Raw genomic sequence first — 13,004 nt, 5'->3', positions numbered from 1 at the left:
AACTTCCAAATGAAGACCAAGGCCACTCTCTTTCTTTGCTCGAGACACAGACTCCAACTTAACTAAACTCCACTTAGAAGCGTGCAAACATCCACTCCAAAGGAATTGGCGCATCAAATTCCTTGAGAAAATACACAGGAGCCGCTTGAACAAAAATCGTGTAAATAGGAAGAGCCTGGATCACAGATTGAAGAAGAGTCACCCTCGCAGCAGTGGATAGCCAATGATGAGTCCGATGATTAACCTTCTGATGCAGCTTATCAAGCAAGTATTTCTAGATTGGCCTAAAAAGACTTCCAATGACTAGAAACATCTTTTAAAATACAATTTATTTGTTAGACTTTTGGTTTGATAAATATCACCTATTCTCTTCTGTAATGCAAATGTGGTGTTTTCCTTTGAGACTTTCAAGAGGAAGGAATTTGGAAGACACAACTAGATGGTTTCTTGTGCCTTCTTGTTCGACCTTTTCTAATCATCATTAGACATTGCATTGGGCCTAGCTTTTATTTCAACAATTTTTCATGGATCTCTCTCTTCCAATAGATGTTCCTGTAGCGTCCTAAAATTGCGACACTTGCAATTTTGACTGCATTTGGGTCTTCACGATGGCGATGCAACACAGAACTTGAATGGAGACCTCGAAACTTGTTCATGACACCAAAAACTGCATTTTTCAGCACCCTGGCCTGATCCTCCTTGCACCCTACTACCCCTGGAGGTGGGACCATGGCGCCCAGCGCCCTGGTCCCTGGCCCTATTTTGGGCCCAGTCTCTTATGGGGCTTCAGGTCTTTAAGTTTGCAAATTGGAAAATAATCTTCCTAGGTCGGCCTAAGGTCGGGAAAATCAGTCTATCAGCCCTAATTGACAAGTATATAAACTACATTTCCTCTCTCAAAAAGGGAGGAGGACATAGATGGAAAAGGGGCGAAAGCAATATTCAAACATTCAAGCATTCAAGCATTCAAGCATTCCTTCAAGCAATTGATCATTCTAAGTCTCCATTCAAGGCTAAGTGTTGCATTCAAGACAAGGATTCAACCATTGAAGAGGAGATCACTTACAACACATTACATACTATATACATTACACCTTCGCATGTAAGAATACAAACATTCTTACAACAAGGTATCAGTACTTGTTTACATTACAAACATTTACATTTACAGCATTCTCATTTCTTGGTTAATTCCAAAATCGGGGTTTGACCTAAAGGCAAACCCTTCATCCCTAACCCCCCAATCGTCCTCTCTTTTCTGTGTGTAGGTTGCAGGTACGCGGCTGTAATTGAAGATCTGGAATCCTTGTGTAAGACGAACAGATCCACCTTCGTTTCGCGGATTTTTCGGAGGACCGTGTGCACGTCGGGCGCCATTGTCCCGTCAACTTTCGCTCAAATTTGCAGAACAGCACCGTCTCGACATTTTACTGCTAATTCCAGGTCCGCAGCTTCATCCTACATTCCTATCTCTGTTTATAAGCGAATTTTTCTCACTTTTCATGCATTCCTAGTTCAATCTTTCTATCTATATTTCTTTACAAAAGAGGGTATCTTTGATGTCTTAACCCTTGAAACTCATTTAGAATCCAATCTTGCATTGCGTGGGATTGGATCTTGTGGGTTTCAACCCCTCTTTTGAATGTAAAGTCTCTCCTAAGTGAAAACCATCAACCCTAGTGACTCTCCCTTTCTCTCTCCTCAGAGTTGGGGAGGGGAGAACGACTAGGGTTCGATTTTTCCGCTTTACATTTTGGTGAACCCGACGTGAACATCCTCATTCTGATTATTCATGGTTAGATCTGAAAATTTTGTTTCCTTGATTACATTTCCATGTTTGATCTTTTGCAAATTTTAGAGGCTAATTGCACAAAAACCCTAAAATTTTCTTTTTAGTAATTAAACTTGTGAAATGTTTAATTGTTAATGCTGGTTTCAGATCTACCCTTCTATTATAAATTGTCAATTCATATTTGTGCTTTAATTTTGAAAATTAAGTGGTTAAGTGTCAAAACCCTAATTTTTAAAACCTCCTTGATTCAACCTTTGACTGATAGTTTCACTGATCAAAACACCTCCAAATCGGCTGTAACTTTGGATTCCGCAATAAAATCACAATATCTTTCATCCCTGAAAATTTGGAAAAAAGTTGCGAGGACCGTGTGCACCCCGAGCGCCATCGTCCCCGACATTTTTTCTGAAATTTCGAGAGCTAGATCTTACTGTATTTTTCTGCTAAAATCTAGAATTTTGGCTGATTTTATCAATTTTAACACTTTCAAAATTAAAGTCAAAGTTGGTCTAGCGATTGCTTGGATTGAGGTTTTTAATCATTCAAAAATCGTTGAAATTAAAATTCCTATCAAAATTGTGTTTCTTACAGTCCTAAATCTGAAAAGTGTGTTGGCATTCATTCAAAATTTCAGTGCTTTATTCAAATTTTTGCAGTTTGTGACTTTTGAAATTAAGTGTTTAATTGCAACAACCTTGATTTCCACTTTCAAATTCGAATTTTGCATGAAATCGAGTCAACTTTTAAATTTCAAAGCCTGCATTGCTTTCAGTATTCTCTCTAAAATCATAAAATTCAAAATTTCAGTTTCCCTCTCTTTTTCAAAATTCAAATTTTGCATTTTTTAACAATCTTGGTAGGGTTCAATTTTGAGATTGCAACTTTAATTTGGCCTATCTACAGATCGTAAAATCACTCAATTTTTTCAGAGTAGCTTTAAAATCATCATAACTTTCATCCCTGAAAATTTCGAAAAAAGTTGTGAGGACCGTGTGCACTCCGTTCGCCACGGTCCCGAACATTTTTTCCGAAATTTCGGGAAATTGTCCTGATTGTATTTAACAGCTTAAATCTAGGAGATTGGCTGATTTTATTGAAATTTGCTACCTCTAAAATTCAAAATCTTCTCTCTCTTTAGTGCATGAGTTTTACAACAATAAGCCCTACTTACACTATTCCCGTTAGACGAAGCCTTAGAATTAAGTCTTTCCAAGGTGTAATTACCGAGGAGATGGAACCTAATTTGAATGGCCTTTTTAACGAGGACATGGGTAATTCCTCTAATCCTCTTAATGATGAAGAAGCTCTCCATGAGGTTTCTGTAGAACAACTTTCGAAATTGGATAACCAATTTGATGATTTTCGACAATGGATGTCTCAAGAAAACCCCGATAGCGAAGCTCTTTCATTAATTGAGGGTCTAAAACGTATGGTTCAAAGTGATAAGAATGGAATTGATATTTTGCGTGGTATTGCACACATTGTGGATTCGAATGTGATGCCTATGAAAAGTTGTGCCAAAACCTTAGGTTATACACAACCTCCTACTCAAGGTAATCATTCTATTTCTTTGACAACTTCTATTGCTAGTATACCTACTTTTACATCAAACATAATGACTACTTCAACACAAGATATTCCCCCTATGATCACCAGTCATGGGGGCAATCCCTCTTCTTCAATCAACCCTCTGCCTTCATTCAATCCAACTTCTTCATTCATTCCTTCAATGAGTGTTCCTATTATATCACCACAAATGAACATGACGCAAGGGGGCAATTCGTTTAACCATTCCATTCCTCCTTGTAGTATTCCTCCTTTCCAATAATCTCCTATGACTAACTATCATAGTGTCCCACCACCTTACTCTCAATCAATACCTTCTTTCAACAACATAATACCTCCATCACAATCTAACACGTCTAATATGAACTCTTCGACTGAAGCGACCATTAACAATCTTGCACAAACCGTCTCTTCTTTACAGCAACAAATTGCCTCTATGAATCAATCTAAGTTTAGTGTGCCCACATTTGATGTTGCGAGCCCACTTTCTCCTGACATTGTTCGAGCTATCCCCCCTAAACATGTTGAAATTCCGCATTTGGAGCTTTATAATGGTAAGGGTGATCCTCTAACACATGTTAAGACCTTTCAAACAATATGTACCGATTTTGCTTATGACCAAAGGTTGCTTGCAAAACTGTTTACTAGAACATTAAGAGATAAAGCCCTACAATGGTATTGCTCGTTGCCTTCCTATTCTATTACTTCTTTCGAACAACTTGCCAATGCTTTTATTCAACAATTTCAAAACAATATAAGTCCTAAAGTTACTTTGATTGATTTAATGCATTGTAAACAAGGTGTTAAAAAAAAAGTGACTGATTTCATTGGTAGATATAAGCATTTGTATGCTCAAATTTCTTTTCCAGTGCCTGACAATGATATTCGAAGAATCTTTATTTCTAATTTACAAAAAGATATTAGAGAAAAACTCTTGTTTTCTGAGTTTACTTCTTTCCACCAGTTGTGCGCAACTCTTCACAATTATCAACTGACTTTGAGTCAAATGGAACAAACAAATCCTATGGCTCCGAGTGATAAGGGTGATAGTAGTCAACAACCATTTGGGAAGTTTAAACCGAACAGAGAGTCCATTAAATTCAATGAAAACATCATCAACAACAATGTGAATGCGGCATCAGGTGTGCCTCCTATTTCTAAGTTTTTCAAGAAATAAAGAAAGTTCACTCCTTTGAATGAATCATTGCATAGTATTATGAATAAGTTATTGGAACAAAATGTGCTTACTCTTCCTCCTATAAGGCAAATAGACCCTGCAAAGATTAATTCACCCTATTTTGATAACAAATCTTTTTGTCAATTTCATCGTCATCTTGGGCATGATACTGAAAAATGTTTTGCTTTAAAGGGTAAAATTCAAGATTTGATTGATAATAATACTATCTCTGTTTCTGGTGTGAATGATAAAGGCAACAAATCTGTAGCTCCTCCTAACCAAAATCTTCAGATTTTTACTGATCCATTGCCTTCTCATACCTCTAATGCGATTGATACTACTAATTCTTCTGTCTCACTTGATGATCTTGTGTCTATGACTCCTAATGTGATTAACTTTGTGGAGCAGCAGAAAATCCCTAAAGAACCTTCCATCACATTTGATTCCAGTGAAACTATCAGGGCACCTGATGGTCCTTTATATGTAGTTGCAAAAGTCAAGAATACACCTTGCCGTGGAGTGCTTATTGATCCTTCTTGTATGATTAATGTCATTACTGAAGAATTTCTTTTTACTTTGCAATTGAATCAAGTGATCTATGATGAAACAAATGTGGTTGTGAAACTATTTGATGCATTTTCTTCTCCTGCAATTGGTTCTATTACATTACCTATTGAGGTCCATAACAAATCCCTTGATGTGGACTTTGCTATTATTCCATCATCTGAACAATTTCGTGTGAAGCTAGGCTATCCTTGGCTATCTTCCATGAAAGCTATTGCTTCTCCTATCCACAAGTGTTTGAAATTTCCCCATAATGGTGAAGTTGTTACTGTCAATCATAGTCTCTTTAAACCAGCTAAAAGAACTTCTAGCGTTCCTATTGATTACTTTTGGCCTAAACAATTCCAATCTCTTCCTTCGCGAAGTGATCATCTTTTCAAATCTTATCAAAAGTGGAAAAAAGATATGATCCTATCTCTAAGTGAACCTAGAACACCCAAACTTGATATTCCTATCGTTCTTGAGAAGGAAGTTCTTCCTTTGAAAGATAAAACCAATGTCTTTCCTCAAGAAGATTCCCAACCCATCCCTATGGATGTGACTATGCCTATATCTAATAAATTTTCTAAAAGTAGACCTATACCTCCTCGTCATGATGGGCTTGGTCTCCTTCCTAAACCAAATATTCCTCCCTTATATGGAGCAGTTCCTCCTCCTTCCTCTTATGGAGAGAAGAGACCTCCCTCTTCTCCTATTGTTCAACCTAAGAGACCACAACCTAAACACCCAAGTGATAAGGATGAGAACATTCCTCCTCCTCAATCTTCGCAACTTCCTACTAAGACTAGACGAAATCGTTCTGCACGTGAATGTCGACGAAAGCGTCGTCTTAGAGCTCAGGCAGCTGCTTCTCAAACTTTGCAATCCCCAAAAACACCTTCAGTTAGTATTATTCCATTTTCTCCTCAGCCGACGATTGAGCCGAAATCTCCTAAACATAAGATGCATGATGGCCTTGATCCTGTGCGAGTTAAGGATCCTATTTTTATAAATCTTGATGATGATATAGATGAAAATGTTATTCATGATGCAAATGTTACTCCTGTTCATTCTGATAGTGAATATGAATATGTTGATGTTGATAACCATTTATCTAACGCATTTTCTAAAGCACTTATCCTAGCTCCTAGACAAGAACAATGTGGCTCGGAACATGAACATAGCCCTTGTTTCGATCTTGTGATAGCTCCATCTGCTGTGTTGGATGTTCCTCCTCTAGCGTGTTTCCTACCTTCCCGAAATATTGATCAGCAAGATCGGGGGGTAGATGACGTGCTAGACTAGTTTCATTAGCATAGCAGACTCTCTCCTCCTCTCTTTTGTTACTTCTTCTATGTGTTATTCTTATTCTTCTATTTGTTGTCCTTAGTGTTGTCTACTTGAGGACGATGCAAAACATTGAGATCTCTTTTGGTCTCTCTCATGTTGACTCAAAAGACACATGTGTTCCCTTCTTCTAGGTGACCTTCCTTGATTGGGGAATGAAGAACAATTATGCATACATACATATGATATACATGAATTATCATACAGCATACTGACCCCGAGGAAAGCGAAGTCACCTTGTGCTTTGTGTTTTGTGTCTATTATCCTTGGGCTTATCTCACACTTGGGGGCTAAATCCTTGTGATAACGTGCTCCTTTCTCATTCCTTATATGTATCACTACCTTAAAGCAATCACCCCCGGTGAGGCGTGTGCGATCGCTTTAACGTAGGGGGGCATACATCCCGTTCATATCTCTTCAAGATACTTGAAAATTTCTTGACAAATTTAGCTTTGCCTTGAAAATTTTTGATATCTTTCTTGCATGACTCATAGTGAGGGAACCTTACTACTGATAGTCATGGTTCTCCCTCGTGATCTTCCCTTTTACTTTGTCAATCAAAGTCGTAAGATCTTTAGTCCACTGGGGGCTTGGTGTATCTTGCCTCCTTGACGTGGTGAAAGTTTTTCAATGTTGTTTCCTTGTACTTTACCGGAAGTATGAGCATACGCTTATACTCCCGCTAAAGTGGGGGCTAAATGTAGTGTCCTAAAATTGCGACACTTGCAATTTTGACTGCATTTGGGTCTTCACGATGGCGATGCAACACAGACCCTGAATGGAGACCCCGAAACTTGTTCATGACACCAAAAACTGCATTTTTCAGCACCCTGGCCTGATCCTCCTTGCACCCTGCTGCCCCTGGAGGTGGGACCATGGCGCCCAGCGCCCTGGTCCCTGGCCCTATTTTGGGCCCAGTCTCTTATGGGGCTTCGGGTCTTTAAGTTTGCAAATTGGAAAATAATCTTCCTAGGTCGGCCTAAGGTCGGGAAAATCAGTCTATCAGCCCTAATTGACAAGTATATAAACTACATTTCCTCTCTCAAAAAGGGAGGAGGACATAGATGGAAAAGGGGCGAAAGCAATATTCAAACATTCAAGCATTCAAGCATTCAAGCATTCCTTCAAGCAATTGATCATTCTAAGTCTCCATTCAAGGCTAAGTGTTGCATTCAAGACAAGGATTCAACCATTGAAGAGGAGATCACTTACAACACATTACATACTACATACATTACACCTTCGCATGTAAGAATACAAACATTCTTACAACAAGGTATCAGTACTTGTTTACATTACAAACATTTACATTTACAACATTCTCATTTCTTGGTTAATTCCAAAACCGAGGTTTGACCTAAAGGCAAACCCCTCATCCCTAACCCCCCAATCGTCCTCTCTTTTCTGTGTGTAGGTTGTAGGTACGCGGCTGTAATTGAAGATCTGGAATCCTTGTGCAGAGACGAACAGATCCACTTTCGTTTCGCGGATTTTTCGGAGGACCGTGTGCACGCCGGGTGCCATCGTCCCGTCAACTTTCACTCAAATTTGCAGAACAGCACCGTCTCGACATTTTACTACTAATTCCAGGTCCGCAGCTTCATCCTACATTCCTATCTCTGTTTATAAGCGAATCTTTCTCACTTTTCATGCATTCCTAGTTCAATCTTTCTATCTACATTTCTTTACAAAAGAGGGTATCCTTGATGTCTTAACCCTTGAAACTCATTTAGAATCCAATCTTGCATTGCGTGGGATTGGATCTTGTGGGTTTCAACCCCTCTTTTGAATGTAAAGTCTCTCCTAAGTGAAAACCATCAACCCTAGTGACTCTCCCTTTCTCTCTCCTCAGAGTTAGGGAGGGGAGAACGACTAGGGTTCGATTTTTCCACTTTACAGTTCCACTTCAACTTCCAAAGCTTGTATTCAATTCCATCGAACCTATCAAATCTTTCAAGGGGAGGTGGAGGCCATGGTTTCCAAACACTTCACAAATTTGCAAAACCACTCTAATTGAAAGCTTCCACTATATTGAATGTCGTTAAAACAAGTTAAACCATTACAAATGAAATCTCTACAAAGAGAATTGCAAATCTGATTTTTTTCAATGCAACAGTGGATTAATCATTATGAGATTATGTGAGAGTATATATCCATAAATAAAAATCAGCAAACTATTGAATTATGACACATAACACCAAATGCACATAGAGAGACTCTTGTAAGAAAAAACTCCACTACCAAAGGGAAGCTCACGTATATTTTAATTTTCTAAAAAAAATATATATATGCGACACACTTCTCTTTTTAGTCAGACTTTATTCTAATAACACCTATGTATGTGCAAATAACCCATAAAACTACTATATCATGCTTCAAATATATAGAAAAATAGAAGAGGAAAACTACAAATGATTTCTCAAAACAATGAATTACCAAAACTATAATTTCATGTAAAATCCATGCCCCACTTGACATGAGCATACCTCTTTGGCTCACACTACATCACATGGGCATACCTCCCAAGAATAGCCATCTCCAACAATCGACATGGGACCCTATTGCTAAATGCAAAAATGTTGTTGATGCCTAGAATTGAGAAAGTGGTGTAAATTCCATTATTTTAACTTATAACTGGGACCATCATGCTCCACTTCCTTCATGTATGCCATTACAGTTAATATTCCAAATCATCTGAAAAATATTTAAATAATTATAGACACCTATTTTTGTCCACCTAATTAAATGAATTTTATATTTTTTTAATTACCATTTATCCAACTGTTAATTAAATTCACATTTAATTAATCCTTTCTCCTTTTTCGAAAATTAATTAAATTAATATTTAATTAATTCATCCTAACTATGTTATTTTATTAATTAAATAAATTATTCAATTAATTTAATTTAATTCACTTAACCATATTCTGACAATTAATTAAATAAATAAAACATATTTGTTTAATTAACCCCCCTCTCGTATTTAAATAAATTAACATTTATTTAAATCCCATTTTTCACATTTGAATAAATAAATATTTATTTAAATTCCTATAATCTCTCACCCACTTGCATCTTCTAAACAATGCAAGTTGCAAGTTAACCTCCTTCTAATCATGTCTAAACCCCTATTATTAGCCTAATCACCCTTTAATGGTTTGCACATTCCTAAACCAAAGGTTATCCCAAAACCTATCAACTCAGCCTTTTAAATGACTTCCTTTAAAGTCTTCAAGCTTTTAATGGTTTCCTTCTAGAACCTTCAAGCCTTTAATGGCTTCCTTTAAAGTCTTTAAGCCTTTAATGGTTTCCTTTTAAAGTCTTCTTAAGCCTTTAATGGCTTCCTTCGAACTCTTCAAGCCTTTAATGACTTCCTTCTAGAGTCCTCTTAAGCCTTTGATGGCTTCCTTCAAGTCTTCAAGCATTTAATGCTTTATCTCCCTCTCCTCTCAAGCCTTCCCTTGTTGACACTTGTCAATATGTGATTGGCTTAAAAGAGAGCACATGGATTGAGGATCAACACTTCCTCAAGCCATCCTAACCCTTCCTCAAACAATTCAATCTCAACCCTTCATTTGCCCATTTTCTCTATAAATAGAACTCATTCCTTCATTATAAAGAGAAGAGTTTTCCATGCATTATTATTTAACTTAGATTTTGAATGATTTGTATATTCTTTTAGCTCTTCCACTAGTTGGAGTTGCTAGTTTACATTAACACTTAATTTTGCATCCTTATTTCTCCCATCCTCCATTTCTACAACGTTTCAATAATATTATCTCTTATCCACTTAAAGGGATTGAAATTAAATCACACTATTCTAACACATGCTGCAAAATAATCTTTTGTCACTGCCATCACCGAAACATGAAACACATCTCCATGTTTTAATTTATCCCTATCCACAAATGCCATGGATGACAGGTTTTACAATTCGTCACATTTGATCTCTTCAAACTGGTTGTTTTCTCATTTCTTTCTTTGTTTTTCCCAAGTTCTTTCTAAATTCTTCTTCGTATCCTTTGATTTCTTGGATATTATTTCTGATTTCACCAATTTTTGGATTTTTTTGTCTCGAGAAGCATCAAATATTCTTGTTTGAACTGATTCTTCTTTAGTTGCTAAGTTTTTTTTTTTGGGTGTGTGCAAGGGCCAACTCTTATTGTATTATAATGTAATATCAAAAACGAAAGATTCTTTGGTAATGCCAAAATCAATGCTGTGTTAGACAGGAGCAATGCATGCTGCATCAAAGAGCTTTAAATTTGAATGGTTATATTGCCTGTGCTTTGATATTACTGTTAAGGATAGAATTTGAAAAATAGAATTGGAAAACCAGAATAGAAAGGCAAAAAGATATACAAGTTTATTTAATAGAATAGTGCTGAAGTTAAACTATCACAAATAAAACAAAACTACCAAGAACAGAATGCTTAGTATTAGACTCTAAGTTTAATACTTACACATGCATATCTTCTATTTACACTTATTCGGTTTCTATGTGATCTGTAAACCATCATGAAACAGAATAGAATGGTAAATTATTGTATATTGAAACGAAGATTTACTAGTTTATTTACAGAATAGTGAATTAGTTAAACTACCAGCTGAAAAACAAAACTATCAAAAACTACCAAAAACAGAATGTTTAATATTAGACTCTTAGATTAATATTTACACATGCATAGCTTCTATTTACACTTATTTGGTTTCTAAGTGACCTGTTTGCTTATTTTATACTCATTTATCTTCACATTGTTTACAGTTATCAAATCAAGGAAGAGACTGCAACAAAAATCCACAACCATTGCTTCACGCGGAATTTCTATTCAAAATAGACTCTAGACTAAATTTGCGATCAATTTAAGTAGGTTTTAAGCACAAGCCCTGGAGGCAAAGGAACAGTGTCTTCTCCTGTAGCTGATATATCCTCTAACATTCCTATTTTTTTAACTATGGTAAATGTACTCCAGATTAAAAACATTTTCCAAAGAAAGTAAACCCTGGGAAAAGCATAAAAAGAGCTATTAAATTGCTAGAAATAAAAGGAAGCCGCGGTTGATTAGAGAGAGGGAGAGAGAGTTCATTACATTGTGTGTTGAATTAAGACAGTGTTATTGGTCATTGATGTTGTACATTGGGCCTAGAAAACTCTGGAATCACTGCTTTTTGGCGCACCTACTATGAGGTGGCTTCACATTGTTAAATTTTCTCTAATGTGCTGTTCATGACAAAGAAAGCAGGTGTGTTGGATGCTGTAGTTTAGCTGGAGTAGCATGTGAGATAACGCATTTTGTATCCAGTTTACAAAATAATTGGCTCTATTGGATATTAAGGAATCCTCATGAGGTTGAAGGATTAAATTTGGGTTTTCTATGGTTACATACATGTAACCGATACAAACAATCGTTTGTTAATAGCAGATGCTAGTTTAAGCATCCCTGGTTTTGTTCCCACTTAATTTAAAATACATGGAAGAGCTCTTAATTTGAAACAAAGAAATTATGGCATACTTGTAGCTAAGTGCACAAAAATTGGCAGTACTCAACTTTAAAGGAAACATGGGCATTCTACAAAAGAACTATTCAGATAGTGCAAATTTCAGGTAAATATAAAGGTCGAGCTTATGAACTATGAGCTGATCTGTAAACTCAAACAGTATCTATCATGTAATTTTCGGGTCCGTACATTATTTGCCTTTTCTCTGGGAATTTTCGCTAGATTTTCTTTGGGACTCAATTGTAATGACTAGGATTTCAATTTTTATATATTTGCACTTTGATAGTCATTTAACAGTCTCTACATTAAAAAAAAATCTGAAAAGATATTCAAATTCACACATATGAGAGATCTGTCTACTAGAGGGGAGACTTGTTATATCCCCCAATGAAATATCTTACCAATTTAAATGAGTTAATAGACGCCAACAAGTTCTGATGCAAATTTTGATATTCAATACATAAGTAATTACTTTTAACATAAATTGAAATATCTACAAATTTCATCAATTTCACCAATGTTTGAGCAAGTAGTTTGACATAAAACTTGCATCAATCAAACTTCACAAATTCTATACAACTTAGAAAATTTGCTATGCAAATTAGCAATTAGTCAACATTGAAATTGCACCAAATGATCTTAAGTGTTCACAACTTAATATAATGATGTAAATATGACTTTTTGTATCAAATAGGACTGTTATAACATTACAATATCATGAGATGACAACAAACCCTATAGTAAATTGGCAACACAAATACCACTTCTAAACTTGAAAATACACATAAAACTAAATTAGCTGAATTGAATTACTTCTTGAAGCTCTATTGTAACATCTGAATGAGATAACCTTCATGTACCAAAGGGGTTTATTTCTTTGATATTTGCAACCAATGAGTTTTTGTCCATTGACTTCAATTATGGGTTTTTGTCCATAGAAGTAACTTGAACACAAAGTGCTTTATTAGATAAATTACCACAAGATGAGATAATTTCCCCAATGAAAATGCTTAATTTTTGTATGTTGCAACCCAAACATGGGCACCCAAAGACTCATGCCTCATTTTGGAGAAAAAACAA

General features: G+C 36.2%; 1 protein-coding gene across 4 annotated transcripts in view; it reads left to right on the top strand.

Annotated features, from left to right (window-relative positions):
* LOC131030418 (dehydrodolichyl diphosphate synthase CPT3) overlaps nt 1-11,760 on the top strand; it is an 85,965-nt gene extending 74,205 nt beyond the window's left edge. For all 4 annotated transcript variants that reach the window (XM_059209229.1, XM_059209227.1, XM_059209234.1 and 1 more), the window contains one exon: nt 11,191-11,760. The gene's annotated coding sequence lies outside the window, so the exon portion shown is untranslated. The remainder of the gene's footprint in view (nt 1-11,190) is intronic.
* Nucleotides 11,761-13,004: the final 1,244 nt, after the last annotated feature.

The sequence above is a fragment of the Cryptomeria japonica genome, chromosome 7 (genome assembly GCF_030272615.1).
Source record: "Cryptomeria japonica chromosome 7, Sugi_1.0, whole genome shotgun sequence".
NCBI classification, from domain to species: domain Eukaryota; kingdom Viridiplantae; phylum Streptophyta; class Pinopsida; order Cupressales; family Cupressaceae; genus Cryptomeria; species Cryptomeria japonica.
The sequence above is the reverse complement of the archived record's forward strand: the minus strand, read 5'-3'. Positions and strand labels throughout refer to the sequence as shown.